The sequence below is a fragment of the Myotis yumanensis genome, unplaced genomic scaffold, assembly GCF_028538775.1.
Source record: "Myotis yumanensis isolate MYYU_CA2020_CCGP unplaced genomic scaffold, mMyoYum1.0.hap1 SCAF_8, whole genome shotgun sequence".
Classification (NCBI taxonomy): domain Eukaryota; kingdom Metazoa; phylum Chordata; class Mammalia; order Chiroptera; family Vespertilionidae; genus Myotis; species Myotis yumanensis.
This window is the reverse complement of record NW_027223759.1, coordinates 72,438,785-72,461,027: the sequence shown is the minus strand read 5'-3', so window position 1 is coordinate 72,461,027 and position 22,243 is coordinate 72,438,785. Positions and strand designations below refer to the sequence as shown.

Below are 22,243 nucleotides of genomic sequence, written 5' to 3'. Positions count from 1 at the left end.
TGGAGTCAGGGTATAGAAGTTTTATTTTTAGGTTAGGCACAATAGGAAGCAGATAGGAATAGGATAAATAGCATTCAAAAATTTTTCTAATTTCAAAAAGAAATTATAAAACTCACTGATAAGAAATGTGGAAAATATAAAAATTGATAAAGAAAGTAAAAGTCCTATTATTCTTCTTCTATGTGCCAGGAATTAGACTAGGTTCTTGAACATATTCTAGGTTCCACGTGCTCCAAAAAATACAAATTATATATCGATGTATTTTTTTAAGTTTTAAAAATGATAAAATTAATATTCCTAAATATTAGATAACTTCCTCAAAGAACCAGAACTAGGAGGCAAGGTTCTTAATTCTGTCTCCAAAGGTCATACTTTCTCATTCTGGGATACAGCCTTCCATCACTGCTGGCCACTCACTCCTTGTCCTAACTCAGTGGGAAACATTATAAATATTTTGACCCATACATAATAGATACATGCAGCCATCCACTCAATATTGCAGCCTTTTTATTTTCTTAAAGTTATATCATAGTTGCCAAATCCACATCCTTAATAATAGCTCTGTAGTATTATTTTACCACTTCACTACTGGTTGAAATTTATGCTATATCTCTGGCTTTCACTATTACAAATCATACCTCATAAGACATTTTTTGTTGTTGTTTGTAAATGTTTTGATGACCTTAAGATTTCTTTAGAATAAATTACTAAAGGTGAAATGATATAATCATACATTATAACTGTAATAATTTTGACACACATTGCTAAATTGTCATTCAAAGGAATGTAACAAAATACCAAGAATTAATGATGGTACATTGAGAATTTTCATTTTGATACATTGGCTAATTTCATTGGGAAAATATGGTATGTATTTTTTTAAAAAACATATTTTATTGATTTTTTTACAGAGAGGAAGGGAGAGGGATAGAGAGTTAGAAACATCGATGGGAGAGAAACATCGATCAGCTGCCTCCTGCACACCCCCTACTGGGGATGTGCCTGTAACCAAGGTACATGCCCTGGACCGGAATTGAACCTGAGACTCTTCAGTCCGCAGGCCGAGGCTCTATCCACTGAGCCAAACCGGTTAGGGTAGTATGCAAAATTTTTAATATTAAAATTAATTTATACTTTTAAAAAACTGTTAGACTGAATTTTGGGGGAGAGGTAAATTATATTATCTTTTGTGCAAATATCTTCAACAGGTTTTTTTATGTTTGTAATAGATGTATAGGACTATTAAAAAAAACTATATTCATTTGTGTTTGCCATTTTTGTTGAAAAATTTTTATGCCTGATGTTTTTTGTAAATTTTGTTTATGCCATAACTATTAACAGTTTTTTTTATTCTTGTATAATGAACACTATCATTTGCCTTGCTATTGATCTGATTGTGGTTAATTTAAAAAAATATATTCACACTTAGCCCTGGCCAGGTGGCTCAGTTGGTTGAGTGTCGTCCCCCACACCGAAAAGTTGTGAGTTCAATTCCTGGTCAAGGTACATTCCTGGGTTGTGAGTTTGATCCCTGATGACAGTGTGTGAGAGGCAACCAATCAATGTTTCTCTCCCATATCAATATTTCTCTCTCTCTCTCTCTCTCTCCCTCTCTCTAAACATATCCTTGGGTGAGGATTAAAAAAAAAGGGGGTGGTACTGACCTGGCAGGGAAGATACCATCACCATGAAGGTGGTTTCCCCAGGGTGAGGCTTATCCATTGCACTCCAATGTGCTGACCCCTGCAATTTCCCCAAATGTGGAAAACTTGACTGCATAATTTATGATAGTGGGGGGGAGGGAGGGGGAAAGGGAGGAAGATAAAACATTTAAAAAATATTTACACCTACAATATATATTAATATTGACTATATTTTAATATCTTTTTATCATTAACATATTTACACTTAACCTTTGATTCCCCTGTAATATATTTTGTTGTATGGTTTGAGGTAAGCAGTGAGCATTTAAATCTGTATTTTGTTTTTGCTCTATAAAGTAGGCTTATAATAAAGAGTTCTTATGAGTAAGGGTTTTTTTAAAAACTTATTTATTATTATTATTATTATTATTATTATTATTACTAGAGGCCCGGTGCACAAAAATTTTTGCACTGGGGAGGGCGAGTCCCTCAGCCAGGCCTGTGCCCTCTCGCAGTCTGGGACCCCTCAGGAGATAACGACCTGCTGGCTTAGGCCTGCTCCTGGGTGGCAGAGAGCAGGCCCAATCCCTAGGTGCAGCCCCTGGTCGGGCTCAGAGCAGGGCTGATTGGGGAGTTGAGGCGCCACCCCCCTGTCATGCACAGAGCAGGGCGGATTGGGAGGTTGCGATGCCACCCTCAGTCATGCTCAGGGTAGGGCCGATTGAGGGGTTGGGGCACCGCCCCCTGTCACACTCAAGGCAGGGTCGATGGGGAGGTTGTGGCGCCACCCCCTGTCATGCACAGAGCAGGGCCAATCAGGGGGTTGGGGCGCTGCCCCCTGTCACTCACAGAGCAGGGCCCATCAGGGGGTTGGGGAGCTCCCCCCTGTCACTCACAGAGTAGGGCCGATAGGGGAGTTGGGGCACCGCCCCCTGTCACACACAGAGCAGGGCAGATCGGGGGGTTGGGGCGCCGCACCCTGTCACACACAGAGCTGCAAGGCGATTACGGGGTTTGGGCGCTGCCCCCTGTCATGCTGATCCCGGTGCCGGGAGGCATATTACCCTTTTACTATATAGGATAGAGGCCTGGTGCATGGGTGGGGGCCGGCTGGTTTGCCCTGAAGGGTGTCCTGGATCAGGGTGGGGGTCCCGCTTGGGTGCCTGGCCAGCCTGGGTGAGGGGCTGATGGCTGTTTGCAGCTGCTCACATCCCCTTCAGGATGGGTGTCCCCACTGGGGTGCCTGGCCAGTCTGGGTAAGGGGCTGAGGGCTGTTTTCAGGCTGGCGGGTGACTGAAGCTCCCAACCGCTACTTTTTTTCTTTTTTTTTTGTTCTGGGCCAGCTTTAGCTCTGAGGCTTGGCTCCAGCTCTGAGGCCTCGGCTGCTGAAAGCAGGTATCTGATTTGTTTGGGTTCTATAATCGAAACACTGTTTCAACTCCAGCTCAGAGGCCCAGCTGGCTGAAAGCAGGTTTCTGGGGTTTTGTTTAGTTTCTGTATTTGTAACAATGTTTCAAACTGCAAGCTCAGAGGCCGGCAGTGGCAGGCGGGGAACATTGGCTTCCTCCGTCACTGAAGCAAGCAAGCCTCCTGTTTGCTTCAGTGCCTGGCTGCCGGCCGCCATCTTGGCTGGCAGTTAATTTGTATATCGTCCTAATTAGCCAATGGGAAGGGTAGCGGAGGTATGGCTAATTACCATGTTTCTCTTTTATTAGATAGGATTATTGTTAATCATCACCTGAGGATATTTTTTTTTCATTGATTATTTTTAGACAGAGTGGAAGGGAGGGAGGGAGGGGCAGAGAAAGAGAGAAACATCAATGTGAGAGAGACAACATCGACAGGTTGCATCCCTCATGAGCCCCAACAGTGGTGGGAATTAAACATGCAACACAGGTATGTGCCCTTCACTTGGAATTGAACCTGCGACCCTTCAATGTGCTTAACCACTGAGGAACACAAGCCAGGGCAGTGAATAGGAGGGTATTTTAATGGGTTGGCATAGCTGTCATGTCAGACCTGGGTGGGTTCTACGTTTCAGAAATTTAAATTTTAAAAGGTCAGCATAGGACTTTAGGTTATACTGGAGGTGAGGTGAGTGACAAGTAATATCCCACTAATGTTTAATGGCTATGTACAATGCATCTGGCAGTTGGCTAAATGTTATTTACATGTTTATTCTCACAACATCCCATCGGTTATATTTTATTATTGTGGTTTTACAGATGTCCAGAGATGTTAGTAAATTCTTAGATTAGTAGGTTTTCCCAAGGTCAATAAGTTAGAGTGTCAGAACTAGTATACATAAAGCATATACTTTTAACTTGAAAGATATATTTTGCTTTACTCTGAGTACCACATGATTAAAATTTTTATTTAAAAACATCACACACTGTAAAATTGTATAAAGTGAAACATTTAATTGCTCCCCCCTTCCCCCCCATTTTCTTTACATAAATAGGACATATTCATTGAGCAATCCTTTATAGGCTGCCTACCATGTTCTAAACAGTGTTTAGAGTATCTGATTTCATGAAGCAGACATCCTTGTATTATTCTAAACTCGCATTGTTATCTCATTTTTAAGTTAACAAAACTTGTTTTGAAGACTTTTGCACATGTTTCAATCCCTATCTCTATATCTCTGTCTTCATCTCCATTTCTATCTGATAATTCCTTATTCTGTTTAATGACTCCATAATATTTCTTCAGTATATGTACTTGAATTTATTTAACTACTGATGAAAGTTTGATTGATTCCAGGGAGGGTTTTTAAGATAAATCTTTTGGTACTGAAAGTATGAAGTCAAATAACTTGCATTTATAATGTATTAAAAAATGCCAAATTGCCTTCCAAAAATATTTCACCAATTGACATTGCTATCGACACTGTAGGAGAGTTCTCATTTCCCTTCATCCTTACAAAAAAAAAAAAAAAAAGATTTTGCCAGTCTTCTAAATTTTGCCAATCTAAGTGTGCAAAATGATGTCCATGCATTAATTCACATTTTCCTGATAACTTCATATGCAATCTGATCTTTTCAAACATAAAAAATTTACTGAAGGAACTGAAGTAAAGATGATGCAATGCAAGAACCAATTATAGCCCTTTTTCCTGCCAACCCTTCAAAACTGCTCCTGCCAATCACTCTTTCCTGTGCCTGGATGAAATCAGTTCAGTCTTTAGAACATTCTCGTCTCAGTAGTTTCAGAGTTTCTATGTAGTATATAATACTAACATTAATGCTTGTTATCCAATTTAAAACTTTCTCTCTCACAGCTGAAAATCTTCAGCAGTGAAGAGGGACATATTTTATGAAATAGCCTTTTCATTCTCTGTCTTCCCCATGCTTTCCCTACTTTTCTAACCCTTGGACAGTTGGGTTTAGGGAGAAAATAGTATGAGGAAAATCACAGTTCTTTGGGCTTGGTAGAGTTATGATCTCTCGGTAGAGTTATGATCGCTTGGTAGAGTGATGATCTCTGGTAGAGTTATGATCTCTGGTAGATCCCCAGGACACTTTTTTCTTTTCCTTTCCTCTGTAGGAGCCTTTTCTCAGATCCTTGGTATTCCATACGAGGGTCCCTGCTCCAGCTGCTAGAACCCCAGCGACGCCTCTTCTCCAGCTCCTGGGCTCCCAGTGGCCCACATCTTCTTTGGAGCTTTTTTATGTCTTCAGGTCATTTTTGCGGAGAAGGATCCTCCTTATAAGTAACATTCTATTAAAGTCTAAGGCACATACAGGAGAGTACGTACTTAAATGCACAATTTCAGGATTTTCACCAAACTGGTCATGTCACATAATCTCTCAGATCAAGAAATGGAACCTTTTCCGCCGAACAAGAAGATTGTTCCCTGCCCCTTTCCAGAGGTGACCAATCCTCGAAGTGATCACTGCCTCTTCAATTGCCTATTTATCTCTAATAACACTTTCATCTGAGTGTCTACTTTATCTCATTTAGTATAGGGTCAACGGCTCTCTTTTTGGTTAGTATTAACATTACACATCTTTCTCTATCCTTTAACTTAAACTTTTGTGCCCTATATTCAACATGTCTGTTTCTAAATTAGCATATAGTCATATTTTAAGTTTTGCTATTATTGTTTTTCCAATTAGAATTCAGAATGTTATTTTGTAATGTAAGTGTTCATATATTGAGTTTAAATCTATCTTCTTATTATTTATTTAAAACTATCCTAGTTCTTTTGTCTCTCCTCTCCCTTTTCTATCTTTTGGTTATTCAAATATATTTAGTATTGCATTTTCAACTTCTATCATGTTGTTAGTTTCATATTCTTTTACTGCCATTTTTAAAAACTGGTTAACTTTGAGATTACAATAGGCATAACTTGACTTCTTCGAGTGTTTTGTAAATTACAATATCATATCTTAAAACATTTTAGTTCCATTTAAGCCCTCCTGTTTTATGTTTTTGGTTTCATATATATTACTTCTATTTTAAATATCTCATATTTGTTATTATTCTTAATATGTTTCTATTGATTATAGAAAGAGAGAAAAGGAGAGGGAGAGAAAGATAGAAGCATCAATGAGAGAGAAATACCAGCCTTGATTGGCTGTCTCCTGCAAGCCCCACAACCTGGGCATGAACCCTGACCAGGAGTTGAACCAGTGACCTCTTGGCACATGGGTAGTCACTCAATTACTGAGGCACATTGGCCAGGCTCATATTATTATTTTATGGAATTAATATTCACCTGTACTTACCCATATATTCACCATTTTCATTATACACTTACATCATTCTTTCCTAAATTTCCATGCTCTACCCAGGATTCTATTCCTTCTGACTGAAAAAAAAAAAAATAAAATAACATTTGTCCTTTCTTCCTTTTTTTTTTTGTTTGATTAGCTGGCAAGAACATTTATTTCCATTTTATTATCTGAAAATATTTTTATTTGACTTTAATTCAGCCTTTAGTGAAGTATTATTATTATTATTGCTATTATTATTATTTTGGTTTGTTTTCAGGTATCTCTCATTTATTTCAAGAAGTTAACTTTTGTTGTAAAGTTGTGTCTTTTGAGACAAATGTTTTCTCTCGTATTTTTCCTTTGGTTTTGTGTGGTTTTACTATGATTTGCTTAGTATAGATTTTTGTTTTTATAATCCTTGGCATACATGATACTTCTTTTTATTTTATTTTATTTTAATCCTCACCCAAGGATATTTTTCCAATTTATTTTTAGAGAGAGTGGAAGAGAGAGGGAAAAGCAGAGATAAATATTGATGTGAGAGAAAAACATTGGTTGGTTGCCTCCTGCACAAGCTCCAACAAGGGCCCGAGCCAGGGAGGAGCCTGCAACCGAGGTATATGCCATTGACTGGAATCGAACCCTAGACCCTTTGTTCCACAGGCCTACACTCTATCCACTGAGCCAAACAGGCTAGGGCTGCATGATACTTCTTGAATCTCTGGCTTTATCTCTTACATCAATTCAGCAAATTCTTAGCTATTATATTTCCAATATTACTTCTGCATCATCCTCTCTCTTGAATTTTTCTGAGACTCAAATGATATCCATGCAAAATGTTTTTATTTTGTCTTATATGATTTTAAGATCTTTGTCCTTTTTCTATATTCCATAATTTTTTCCTCTTTGTACTTCAGTGTGGATATTTTCCATTGGTCTACCTTCTAGAGCATCAATCCTCTCTACAGTTATTAATTAATCTCATCAATTGCAATTTTAATTTCATTCAAGTGTTTTTCACTGCTAATGTAACTTTAATTCCCTCTTATAGTTCTCATTGCTTTTGAGAAATTTTCTATATTACCATGTTTTCCCTTTTCTTTCTTTCTTTCTTTCTCTCTTTCTTCTTTCTTTCTTTCTTTCTTTGTCTTAATAAATGGTAATTTTTACTAAGCATTGGAGTGTCCTGGATTTCTCTCTCTTTTTCAAAAAAATATTTATTGTTGAAAGTATTACATATATCATTCTTTTTACCCCATTGACTTCTTCTAGCCAGCCCCCAACCCCCAGCCCAGGCCTTCACCACTCTATTGACTCTGTCCATGGGTCATGCATATATGCATACAAGTCTTTTGATTGATCTCTTCCCACCTACCCACCTTTCCCCCACCTTCCTTCTGAGATTCAACAGTTTGTTCCATGCTTCTATGTCTCTGGATCTATTTTGTTCATCAGTTTATTTTGTTCATTAGATTCCACATATGAGTGAGATAATGTGATATTTGTCTTTTCTCTGACTGGCTTATTTCACTTTCTTGAATACATTTTTCATTCTTGGAGTCCATATCAGAAAATTGAAGACTCGGAATCACGTGAACATGTCTTCTATTTTTTTTTGTCTCATGCTGTCTTTTGTTATACTCGTTATTTATTTTTATTTTTTTTACCCAACTATGGGGTCAGGCCCTACTGACAATTTCCCCCCAACAAGCCCTTTCAATGTCAGGCATTATAAATTAATAATTATAAAGGGCCTAAGTTATGCTCTATTCTATCAGATAATTTTTCTGCTAGGTAGTTAGAACAAGATCAGATCTCCGTAAAACAGGCAATGATAAGGTATTTTTGGAGTTAGTTTTTAAACTCTATAAAAACTTGTCTATGTTTAGATTAGTTTTAGTTTTCAAGGGTCATTCGTAAGTAATCCCGACTGAAAACCTAACATTTCCCCAGGTTATCTCCATTCAGTTTTGATGTCTTCCACCAGAGGAGACTGGCCATAAATCTGCTACCTTCTCAGCCTCTTAGCAGCTGTGTTTTCAGCCTCTCTGCTTCTCAACTTAAGCTGCTTAAGAAGAGGGGATCTCATCTGTACTAATAAAAGGCTGTAAAATACAAGAGTGGGCTTTAGGGCAAAAGAAGCACAGCTTGGCACCTCTCATGCCTCTGCCGTCAGCCTAGATGGAGCCCTCCTGGCCCCAGTGGCTGAGCCTTAGAGATGCTGGGAAGGCCACGTGGAAAACCCAGCTCTGAGTTCAGGCCCCACTGGCAATTTCCCCTCAACAAGCCCTTTAAAAACCCATGTAACCTAAAAGTCTGCATTGCTTTTGGCTTCTAACAGGCTATTATTATTGGCAATAATGATTTATAACCAAGTAACTTTTGAAAGAAATGGTGTGTTGTTTTTGTTGTTGTTGTTTTGCTTAGTGTTAATGCAACTATAAAACAAGAGAGCCCAAACTGAGTGCCAGGGAAGTGTAGTGGAAAGACCACTAGCCCAGCTGGTGTGGCTCAATTGTTGAGTGTCGGCCATGCACCAGGAGGTTACAAATTCTCTTTTAAGACAATTTCAGCCTTATTCTCTTCCCCATGATCCTCTTCTATTGAACTCTGTGATCCCCGACCATATTTGAGGTGATGAGGCACCCTGTCATCGCTCACTGAGAGCTACTCAGGCACACTCACCACTCTCTCCAGAGAAATTCCCCCAAAAGCCTCTCCGAGCTCAGCTTTCACACAGACAGACTGCAGATGGATGCTTGGCTATTGTGGTAGAACCATTTGTGGCCAGCACCTTTGCAAATCTCCTCATGGTAATTTTGTTTGAATGAGAGTACTCAATGCCCATTTTTTTGTCTCAGTTTAATAAGTTTCATTGGAAACTTCAACACAGCAAATTTACGTTTACCATTTTGTTGCATATTTATTGACTGTTTTAAATTCTTGTCTTTACCTACTCATATCCTCTAATGATTTTCTTCTGCTAGTTTTTTCTACTTTAAGATTAGTTTTGGTGTAATTTTATCTAATGTTAGATATTTCCAAATTTTTGTGTGTGTGTGTGACACATATTTTTAACTTTAGACTATATCTACACTAATAAAAGAGAAAGATGCAAATTGACCATACCTTTGTGATATCCACCGCCAATCAGGAGTAAGTATGCAAATTAACCCAACAAAGATGGTGGGCTAATTTGTATATGCAGGCCTCGAGTGGCTGGGGGTGGGGCGGGATGCTTGTGTCATTGCCATAGCGATGAGGCAGGCATTCTGCACCGCCCCAGCCGCTCTGGGCCTCTGGGCAGCATGGGAAGGTGGAAAGGTGGCTCTGGCTGGAGCGAAGGCAGTGCCAGCACCCAGCGGAAGGAAGGCCCATTCTTGCACAAATCTTCATGCATTGGGCCTGTAGTTTTGTTATAATAGGCATGAAGCTGAGATCTAATTTATTATTGTTTTTCAAAATGTAACCCCCTTGTACCAAAATCACAGAGTAAATAGTTTATCCTTTCAGTCATTTACAGTCTCTTTATCTTAAACTATATTCAATTCCTTCCTTATATTTCTGGCAGAAAAGTTAATAGCATCTAAAATAGCGAGATCCTTATCTTTTATCAACATAGATATTTTTATTTATTTGTTTATTTATTTAAATATGTTTTTATTGATTTTATAGAGAGAGGAAGGAAAGGGAGATCTCAAGAGAGAAACATCTATGTGACAGAGAAGAAACATGGATGACCCGACCAGGGATCAAACCCACAACCTGGGTATGTCCCCTGCCACCTTTCAGTGCACAGGATGATGCTCAACCAACTGAGCAACACCTGCCAGGGTGACACGTTTTATTTTATTCTTTTACTTATTTACCACTCTAAACACAGAATGAAAATATTACATTAGTAATAGTGCTTACCATATATTCTGATACTTTTTCTTTTTTTTAATTATAATGCTCTTATACTTTCCGCTTTTAATTTTTATGTCTAGCATACCAATGTTAAGATTGATATTTACCATAGTTTTTGATAAGTGTTAAGTAAGTTTAAGGATGGTCTCATTTATTTCTCTTCATATGGTTATTTGGCTAAAAAGATATTCTGCATCTATTGAGAAAATTAAAAAAAATATATCTTAATGAAAATTTATTTGTTAGTTCTTTAATGTTAAATGAACCTTGAGATTTTTAAGAAATTTGTTGGTCTGATTTCTAATATTTTATTTAGGTTTTTATACTGTGTTTGGAACTAAGAGCAGTAGCTATGTATTTGTGATTTTTTTGTCTGCTTTTGGAGTCATTGTAAAGTAAGGTTCAGAGATTATGCTGGAATGGTTTCCATCTTTTTTTTTTTTGTAGTCCTCACCTGAAGACATAATTTTTTTAGTTTTAGAGAGAGGGGAAGGAAGAGGGAGAGAGGGAGAGAAAGAGAGTGAGAGACAGATCATTGTGAGAGTAAAACATTGGTTGTTTGCCTCCTACAATGTGCCCTGACAGGGGATAAACCTGCAGCCTTATGTTGTACAGGAAGATACTCCAACGAACTGAACCACTCAGCCAGGGCACTTTCCTTTTTTATTTATTTCATTTTTTAAATTCCTTATTCTCTGAAGTGGGTTGTATATCAAAGGAATCTTCTTTTGTTAGCTATAACCAATAAAACTGACACAGCCTGAAGCCTATTTTAGGCATGGATTTTTATCCATACCTCCTTCACTTTCCTCTAGGTACATTTTATTTATATTTCCTTTTTTGTTTTTAGGCAACTTTGATGATTTTTATTTTCTCTAGGATATCACACATTTGATCTGTATTTGAAAATGTATGAGCACCTGCAGCAATTTTCCTCAGGGTCACACAATTAGAAGCATTCATGAGACTCCACAGGGTTTCTGTACACGCACTTGTCTTTCCATTTCATTTTCCTTACTACTTGCTTTATTTCCCAGTTATTACTTCTTTACATTATTTATTAAGAAACAATTAAGCATACATTAATTGGAGGACCCGTTTTTTCCACTAACAATTTGTTTATTCTGTACTGTTAATCTTGAGCAATGCTTTATATGTTTGTATATGGTCTCAAGCAATTTCTTCATTCACAGTCTTTGCATCTTCTAAAATGTTCTTATTTTTTTCCTCCTATTTGTATGTGAACTGTGGGATAGGATTTGTACTTGAGGATTTTAGGGTGTGTTTTTTTGGTTACCATTATGATGTACCATTATGTTAATTAATAATAAAAATGTTTGATGCCAGTTTGATTTTCTTTATTTAATATCTGAAAACATTATGGATATTCTTTTTATTCTTAGTGATTTGAAATGTTATCATAGTATTTCTTTTTTCTCTGAGGAGTCAAGATTTTGTTTGTTGAGTGTGATCCTTTTCTTTTAAGGCGATGGTTTTGAAATACTTGTTATCCTCTGTATATTTTGCTTTCCAGATCCTAGTAGGTCTAGTTGCACTGTTTCCAGCAATGTGCCTCTGCCAGTTATCAGTGTGTGTGTGGGGGGGGACTTTCCTTCCTCCCCATGGTCTGTTGGTACCATAGCCACAACCCTGCCTCTGCATCCTCACTCTCAGTGGTCCCGCCTAAGGGCAAAGGCTATGGCTGCCTGCTGCATAGCACACCTGTAAAGGGGCAAGGCTACCTGGCCAGGCTGCCTCAAAGGCAGTTTCCAAATTAATCATCATGATAGATATCTCAGTAACTCTTTTTTCTTGCATTCATTTAATATACTCTGAGATTAGAAGCCCCCGAGCCTCTTCTATTTTCATAAAATACTTTTAGACATTTTAATCATGGTTTTTTGAAGTATTTGTTTCTCGATGGATTCTATCTTTCAACAATTTTTCAAAAGATTTCTGTTCTGTTGATGGCTCTTTTTGTTGTTTTGCCCTCCTCTTATTGATTTTCTTCTCTTTTTATAATCTAGTATGTTATTTCCTGGTATTTGTAATCACAGGGCGAGATTTAAAATCAGTATTTAAAAAGTAAAAGTTATGTGAAATACCAGAACACAGCAGAGGGGAACAGCAGAGAAATAAGATATGAAAACCATGAGATTATATTTCTTTTGTGTCAGAATTTCAAAGAGAGTCTAAGCCTATCCATTATTAATTTTGCCTTTCTATGACCTTACTTTATTTTTAGTTGTTTTAGTAAAGATCCTTATTTGATCTCATCCACATTGCAACATTTAATATCGGCACAGTCTATGGAGGCAAAATATCTTGATTATAAGATTACGGGTGAAAAACATTTTTTGAGGTACTTTTTATTTACTAGGACACATCAGTGTGATCATCTCTAAAAATTATTGAATTCACAGAACTGCAAGTCAACTAAGGCATCCTCTGTATCAATAAACTGTAAACAGCACAAAAGGAATCTGCCCAAAAGAACTTGCTCCCCAAGGAGGCAGACATGTCTTTTTGTATTTAAGTGCAGTAACATTTTTTATTTTATCTTATGCCTTATTTAAAGTCATAATCTTCTGGGTTTTTACTTTTATTTGCTTGTTGCCCAATTAACATTTTATGAAAGTCATACAGCATTACCACCAATGGAATTTTAGTCTTCATCTTGTAAAGAATAATGCTAGTAACCTAACCGGTGACATTAGGCAAGATTAGTCTAAAGGCAAGGAATTTGTAAATGGTTCCTGATCTCTGAAAGTGATGGAATCTCATCTATGTTTTTAAATATTGCACAATCATTGTCTGATTGTTTTTAACGAGGATTGATGTTTCACTATGTTCAATTTAAGTAACAAAGAAACTTAAGCTGAAGTATAGAGGTAACGTGGGTTCTAGGTTCTGTTGGATATTCCCTACTCCATGTTATCCTTTTATCCTAAGATTCATGTATAGGTCACTGTGATGGTTCCAGTAATCCCATCCAGTCATACCAAAGCCCAGTAAAAGCCATCTCTTTCTGTGTCACTTATAGAAGCCCCTCAGGAGACTAGCTCAAATGCCTCATTAGCTGGCATTGGTTCACATGATGATTTTCACACTAATCACTAGCAGGGGGAGTAAATTACTATAATCAGCTTAGATAGACTATAATACCAGAGACAATATCAGGTTCTTCTGACTCATATGTCTTTGTGGAAATAGGTGGCTCTGTGAATTAAATTAGGTAAGAGGGAGTGAGGATAGAACAGATATTGGGTCAGAAACCCAATATATTAGTGTCCACTGTAGCTTATTAGTAGGAAAATAACCAAGTTTAAAATTTTTAATTTTTATAAAATTTTCTTTAAGTAAAAATTTTTCAAAGTGGTTATATTAGAGAGAAAACTTTTGTAATCTAATAAAATCTAAGAGGCAATTAGACACTTTTCTTTTGCCCATGATGTATTTTAAATGGCATGGCTTATTTAAATTAAATGATGATGATTAAATATTGATGAACAAAACAGAACATGAATGTAATGGATATTATCATACAAGTTTTTATTATATTTTTTGTCCCTGAAATACAGAAAACAAATCTAATTCAATTTGCATATTCTTAAGTTAATACTTTTACTGTTCACTTCTTGTTATTTATTTCTAAAGATGCTCTATATCTTGTGTATATACATGATTGCATTTGGGATCAAATGTGTCCACTTAGGGAAGACAGTTCATGAAATGTATTAAAATGCGAGTATAGTTTTGATATTAAAAATTCAACGTAATCGGAGATAAAAATGTTCTTCCTTCTAATTTTTAAAGAATCAGCAATTACATAGGACACTTAAAGTATAATCATACTTGGTAAATACCTACTTTTTACATCAAGTTTAATGAAGTTTTGAAAAATCTGAAAAGGTCCCATCAAAAATCTGTTATATCTCCATAGTTCTATGATTCTTGCTTCGTTTACCAACCAAAGGATGCTAGTTATTTTGGAAAGCATGAAGTTTAGACACAAGAACTTGATCCCAGCCAAACTGAGTAGTTATCTCTTTAGCCCAAATAAAAAAATATGCATACTATGCTGTAATATTCAGTGTCCTCCATATACTACCAGTCAGCCATTTTTACTCCTCTGAAATTTAGAGTAGGTGGACTCCTCTGGGAAAATGGTAATGGATACATACTTAGTTTTATTAAGACTAGGCTTTATGGAGACTACTCTTTTTTCATATTGCCTTAAACTATGTTTTGATTAATAGCAATTTTAATGGAATGCAGTGAAACCTGGAGGGAGTCTGTGATCAGGAGGACAGAATGGGGATATGCTATCAGTGCTGGTATAAACGGAGCCTGGGGCCAGACTTTGGCATAAGTGGCAGGATAATGACATGTTTGTCTTTGGTGATAAAAATCCATGTCAAATCATCCTGAGAGGCATATTGGAGTTTTCAGCACTGTGGTTTGAAGATAACTGGCAGTAACATAAAGTCACAGCTATGATGCTGATAACTTACAGGACTAGGAGAATGTTAAAGTGAAGATTTGTTTCAAAATATACACCTTTTAGCACCTGAGACATTGAAACTTAGGGTGACTGCTGCTGGCAAATGAAAGCTCATAATTTGCCAGAGCACTGCTGAAATATATAGACTGTTTTATACAAATCCAGAAAGAATGCTGTCTCCAAGGGACTTTATTTTTCTTGTTGTTTGAAGTGACCTTAGTTGCTTTGAACCCCATCCAAATATGAAGCATGAAGAGCATAGCTCCGGGTTGGTACACTACACACACACACACACACACAATGTTTTTATTGATTTCAGAGAGAGGAAGAGAGAGGGAGTGAGAGATAGAAACATCAATGATGAGAGAGAACCATTGCTCAGCTGCCTCCTGCACTCCCCCTACTGGGGATGGAGCCTGCAACCTGGGCATGTGCTCTGACCAGGAATCAAACTGTCACCTCTTGGTTCATAGGTCAACTCTCAACCACTGAGCCACACCACCTGGGCCACACTACATATCTTTTTGAAGTGAGAAAAAAAAATCCACTTAAGTGACCTTTAACACAAAATGAGACAAAAGAGACCATCAACAATGAAAGGAAAGTCAGGCACATCATGAGGATGATACCTTTAACAATAAAAATATATTTATACAGAATTTAAAATGAATGGAGTCTTAGTTCAGGGCTGCTAGAAACTGGTGAGGATAGATAAATGCATGAAAAATAAAAATAAAAAATTAAATAATGGAAACAAAATATAATTTTGAAAAAAGTTATAATGTTGTCTATGTATAGGAGTTAGAGAAAAATTGGATTTTTCATGTACTGAAAGTTGTTCATTTTGTGTACTCTTAAGATGTACAGGAAGAAGTTGGAAAAAATACCACTTATAAGAGAGAGTTTCCCCACGTTATAAACTGAGTGGTTATATCCTCCTAAATTCATATGTTGAAGCTTCCTTGTGCTGGCATCTTGGTGTCACATGGATGGAGATGATAACAACTGAGTGGCTGAGGGTCTTATTAGACATGGAAAAATAATCGCCATTCTGTAGTCAAGTTATACACTTTGGCATATAGGTTTTCTGAATAAGTGACAAACACTATACCCAGGCCAGGGATATTCCATTTATTTCAGAACCATATGGTATTAATACAATTAGAAGTAAGATCACAGTGTACTCCGATATGAACCAAGTTTTCATTACTCTCAACTGTCCCAGGACAAAATAATATGACCTATTGTCATTGCTGACCTGAGCATTGTGGAACCAAATAGGGGTCAAGTTTTTAGGTATTTCCAAAAATTAGGCTAATAGGCCCTTATTTATAGAGGTTATCCTGCATATTACGAATAGAAAATTTGGGGTATAAAGGTACTAATTATTTTACATTTTATTAAATATATTACTTATGTAAGAAAATGGTACATTTTTGTCTTTGGCTTCAATTCAATTAAAAAACGTTTATTAAGTGCCTATTATGTGCAAATTTGAAGCTCTATTTAGTACAAAGATACAATTTCAGACTATCTCAAGGAGCAGATAGACTCAAATACTGTGAACTATGTTACAAATCAGACTAGAATGTGTATTTTAATTATAGGAGTAAAAACAGCACGTGGAAAGCTCAGAGGAGCATTCTTCACTTAAAGTGACTCTCCTAAGTGTGAAAGTGATAAATAATTTCAGAGAAGGTAATCTGGTATATGCTTGAAATCTTTAAATTTTAAGCACGCCATTACTCATTTCAGCATTGTTAGAGAACAAGTATTTGTGTGTACATAAATCTTCCAGAAAACTGTTGCTTTCCTCCTCAAGCACCAATTCCATTTACAAGTATGATTTAAAAAATTTATTATAAAAGTAATAGAGAATAAGATAAAAAATAAAAACACAGTTGGTAAAAATCTCACTATTGGGACTTCTAGCTTTAGATCTGACATGAAGAGCTTAAGAGCTGCTGCTCTTCAATTTTACAACAAGAAAAATGTGGACAACTTGAAAATCAGGACCCCTGTGAGAACTGAGGTCACAGGACAATCTGTCACCCAGAAATCTGGAAAGGTAGACGCATTCAGAGATAGAGAGTTAGACATGTGTGAAAAGAGAAAGCAAGATCTGTTTCTGCTTACTTGGATCAGAATTTACTGGAACTATAAACTGAAACATTTAAATGACAGTGTTGGTGAACTGGTGGAGGCTCACTGTGGACGAGTGTGAGAGAGAATCCCGGAGGAGCTGTGATCTTAAGAGGGTCTGTACACTTTCTGCAGGGACCTGGGCTGAAGCCTCTCCTGGGAAAAGGGAAGAGGAACCAGTCCTCTCTAGATAACAAAGGTCTGCTTTCCAAGAAAAAGACTTCAGCCAAAGTCAGTTCTGACAACGCACCTCAGCTGGAGAGAATAAATAAATCCCTCCTCACACAAGCCCAACAAGGGGCAGTAGAAATAGATTGATCGTCTGCAGCCACGGAAGGAAGGAAGGAAGGAAGGAAGGAAGGAAGGAAGAAAGGGAGGGGCAGGGAGAAAATACTGTACCAGCAGAGAAACACATGTAATGGCCCCACAACTGAGTCACAGGCCACTAAATTTTATTTTAATTTGTTTTTATTGTTGAAAGTATTACAGGTATCCCCCTTTCCCACTCATTGACCCCCTCCACCCCACCAGGCCACTAAAATTTAATTGCACTTACTTGGAAGGTTACGGAAAACTCACTGTACCACACCAATAGGGATCCAATATAACAACAGTGGATGACATCTTACAGCATTTTAAGGCATAGGCTTATTTAGGGAGCATTTCTTACGTGATCCCAAAGATAATCATTTAATTTTCTGAATTTATCCTTTATGTCTTTTAATTAGTCTTTCTCACCTTATTTTTTGTACCTTTACATTATAGTCTGAGAATTCCATAATTTAATCATGTAGATTGATTTAGTCTTCAATTCTGTTCATTTAGATATTCTATTAATAACATTAATAACTTTTGTTTATTTTTAAGGTCTTTTCTTATTCATTGATCATTCTTTTATCATAGCAATGTGATTTTATGTTAAAATATAATAGTTTGTAAAAGATTTCTGGAGATACTGATTCATTATTTTAAGTTATTTTATGATTTATGTATTGATTGTTTTAATCAGGGTTTATTTACTATTATTTTTTTGCTATTAAAAGAATATTGTGCATCTTATTCATACTAATGATATTCTTCTAATGTCTGGTGATTCTTGGTTACTGCTTATATTTATATTCTATTTATAAATAAAGAACAGAACTTATTCATTTTTGAACAATAAATTGCAACTCTCATACCATTGACAGTCCCTATTTCCCTAGATTACAGGGGAAATTATGGTGGATGTGCCAGATTCCACCTCCTGGAAGGATACCTGGCTTCCTTACACATCACTTTTCTCTGTCCCTCAGGGCTCATCTCATCTTTCCAATGATTTAGGACATTTTTTTTCTGCCTTTAGCCTGAAGGCAAATACTAGGTTTAGCTGCCTTGACAAGTCCAACACTTCTTTAGTGTTTTAATTAACTATCGCATAGCAACTTGATGAGGGCCATTCTGTTTCCAGAACTTGTTTTCTATAATCATGGGCTTTTCTCTTGTTTTCAATGGTCTCCAATTTCACAAGTATAGGATTCCTGCATTTTCACAGGAACTTGCTCTTTATCTGGCATAGAGTATTTCCCAATGTCTCACTGATGCTGCTGAAAATGGCTCCAGTTATCCAGTGTTGTTGGGGATGTATCTTTCTTCTGGACATGTCTTTGGTTGTATGTAAGTGAGTCTTTAGAAAGATCGGAAGATACATCTGTGTGTCTGGTCAGTCATCTGGTTTTTAGGTAACAGCAAAGAGAACCACATGGCAGAGAAAAAGTTTATGTTGTGCCATCAGAAGAGGTTAGAAGATGCAGTGATACTGTATGATGAGATAAAGGACTCATCAAGAAAGTGGCATTTAGGTGGGCAAAGAGGGGGGAATGGGGATGGAAAAATACTTTGCTTGGGGTGATGGGCACATGATGCAGTGCGCAGATGATGTTTTATTGAGTTGTACACTTGAAGTTTGTATGGTTTTGTGAACCAATGTCACACCAATAAATTCAGTAAGAAAATAGAAAAATAAAATACTCCTTGAATGTGGGTGAATAATCCCTCTTAGTTTACCAGGGACACACACTATTTAGCACTGAAATTCCCACATTCTGTTAGCACCTTCAGTCCCAGACACACTTGAGGGATAGTTACCATCACAGGGGATGCATTTCGGAGGACCTTGCCACATGGGAATGAAAGTTGAGTTCTTACTGTGCAGGCAGAGCAAGGGCCATGCTGGAAATGTAGTTCTGAGTAAGAGAATGAGAGTTAAGTGTTGGGTTCTTAGTTTGTAATTTATTTTGTAGGCTAAAAATATTAGCATGGTAAATGTTAACATTTGATATTATATTTCTAATGGGTCACAATTTCTCTAAGAACATCATCAAAATATATAATGTTATAAACTCCCTTGTGAGATAACTGACCCTTGGTAGGTTACCAGGGAAGATTGATCTTTGAACTGTGGTTGTGATTTTATACTGGGATGATTATATACTAAAGAAAGAAAGAAAGAATAAAAGGCTCTGATCTGTCTTAGTTTAGACTCCTACAATAAAAATACCACAGACTGGAGTGGGTTAAAAACCAAACATGTTTTCTCCCGTAATTATAGAGGCTGTGAAGTCCAAGATCAAGGCACTGGCAGATCTGGTGTCTGATGAGTACCCTTTTTCCAGTTTGCAGACAGCCATCTGCTTATTGATCTTCACATGTCAGAGAGGGGTTGGGTAGAAAAAGAAATAAGGAGAGAGGGAGAGAGTGGAAATAAGCAATCCTGATTACAAAGGCACAAATTCAATTCATGAAGACCTCACCCTCAGGACTGAATCTAAAACCGAACTACCTCCTAAAGATCTCACCTCCTATACCATCATATTAGTGGTTAGAATTTGAGGACAAAATTTAGTCCATACATGATCTTAATAACAATATAAAATGAAAAGTTAAATTATTAATTGAGAGTGAGCTATCCAAGTTACTTAATTCTTGAAGGTATAGTTCATTCATTTCATCTTTCTTAGGGAGTAGGTTCACTCAGCAAACCAAATAACAAATCAGAAGGTTGCTTGATTTATACATATTTATTTTTTAATAAATTAGAAAAACAAAATTCCACAGTTATTAGAGATATAATCATATATTGTCGGGGAATGATTAAAAATATATATTTACATATTTAGACCTGATAGTTTACTTTTCTCCACTATATGGATGCTATTAGCCATACCATCTGAATTTATTTTATAAATGAGCCTTCTCCTTTAGTTATTAATCAATTCATTTTTAAAACTATTTGTTGATCCTTAAACTCTGATTTCCATATTTCCCCTACACTGTGGAAACTGCATGACATTTCTACAATATTCAATAGCTCAACATTCACTAATAGCCCGTCTGTATTTGCCTCTGAGAATGTATCTGGATTGTTAATTTGATGCATAGTGTATTGATTTCTGTTACATGTTCTAAAGGTGTTCTTTTAAGCTTGCTGGTTTTACCTTTTTTAGTTGTCTATTATGTATATTTTACTTTTAAGGCAAGACTGTCCACTTTTCACAAGTATCCTAAAAAATCACCATCTTGAACCTAAATTTTAAAAGATGTGATGTTCATTTAATTCCAGTGATCAAAAATCAATCTATTTGACTCACCTCATTTGAAACAACAAATAACTTGGTCAAATTAAACTATGATATTATTGAGTACACATTCATAATAGTAAATAGTTCCTTTAGGTATATAAGTAAAGACAGCCTAAAACATGAGAAAATTAATCTTGTTTTGAATTTTCAATATATTTACTGCCTATAATACTTAAAATAAAATTCATGCAATTGTAACTTGTATCACTGTAACTTCTAGCTATAATATAAGATAATATGGTTTTGTTGATTTCAACTGAAAAGGGAACTAAAGTAAAAGGTAGTGTAGGGAAGACCAATTTAGTAGATTTAAGTCTAAGTCTCCTTTAATACTAACATGAAAAAAGTGCTTTTCAAAAAAATTAAAAGTAAAAAATTAAATAGTTGGGTTTGACTGTTTATATACAAAGAAAATAAAATTTAAATATTTGGTTTAAAATATTTTTCCACTTCAATTTTGTTATTAAATAACTAACTTGAGTAGCTCACATAGTTTTCATTCCAACTATGTGAGTTGGAAGTTTAGATTCATAATTCTGTAACATTTCTATTTCTAAATACACAATATATTTCCCTTCATTGAATATAATTTTTGTTACCCTGTTAGTTAGGATAAGGTTGGATAATGGCAAGTAAGGTCAAGATATGTCAAGATTTGGAGTAGGGTCAGGGCTATTGTGAAAATATAGCTATGGCCTTAGCAGGTTTGGCTCAGTGGATAGAGCATCCCCCTGCGAATTGAAGGGTCCCGAGTTTGATTCTGGTAAAGGGCACATGCCTGGGTTGTGGGCTCGATCCCCAGTAGGGGGCGTGCAGGAGGCAGCTGATCGATGATTCTCTCTCATCATTGATGTTTCTATCTCTCTCTCCTTCTCCCTTCCTCTCTGAAATCAATAAAAATATATCTTAAAAAATATAGCTATGGCTTGAGATTATAATTTGAAATGAGTGGCATTTTGTGTATAAAGAAAATACAGTTACCATGAGTCCATGAGTAGAAAAGATAAAATTAAGGACAAAAGTTTATGTTTTATATTCAGAGTTTTAAGTCCAAATAGGAAGACTGGAAGAAAAGAAAGTCATTCTTTCACTTAACTACTAATGATTGAGAATATATGTAGGGACCTTGGGGATACAGCAGTTTTAATTTATGCCTTATCAGTTTTTCTGGTCATATTCTCTCTTTTTCAGTAATTGTGACACTTTCCTATTTCTCTCCCCAAATTCTTTCTCTCCTTTGTTTTTGTGACTCTCCTCCCCAGTTCTCAATCTCTTTGAATGTAGTTTTCCTCCTGTTTATTTTCACAGTTTCTTTCTCTTCTTTTTATATTTTCTTTTTTTTATATCATACCACTTGCACATTTCAATTAGCCTCCCTTCAGTTTCCCATTCATATTCTAGTTTCTATCATCAGCACCCAGATCCAGGTTTCCAAATTCATACTAGATCAACCAATGAATTTTTCAAGCAGTACATAACCTGAAGCCACAGCTTTCATCTAAGTTGTACAACTTTCTAGCCTTATTTCTTAGACTATGACTTCTTCATTTGTAAAACGGAGGCAGTTACTTTTCTTAAGTGCATTTTTTTGTGTGTGAGAAACACAAATACATGAGTGTAAAATGATTATTGATTTTAGATGTAAAGCTATTGCTCTGTGCTGACCACCATGAGGACTTCCCTAGTTGTCATCATTAGAGATGAACC

General features: G+C 36.4%; 1 pseudogene; it reads left to right on the top strand.

Annotated features, from left to right (window-relative positions):
• Positions 1 to 1,656: 1,656 nt before the first annotated feature.
• Positions 1,657 to 1,795, top strand: LOC139015938 (U1 spliceosomal RNA; annotated as a pseudogene).
• Positions 1,796 to 22,243: the final 20,448 nt, after the last annotated feature.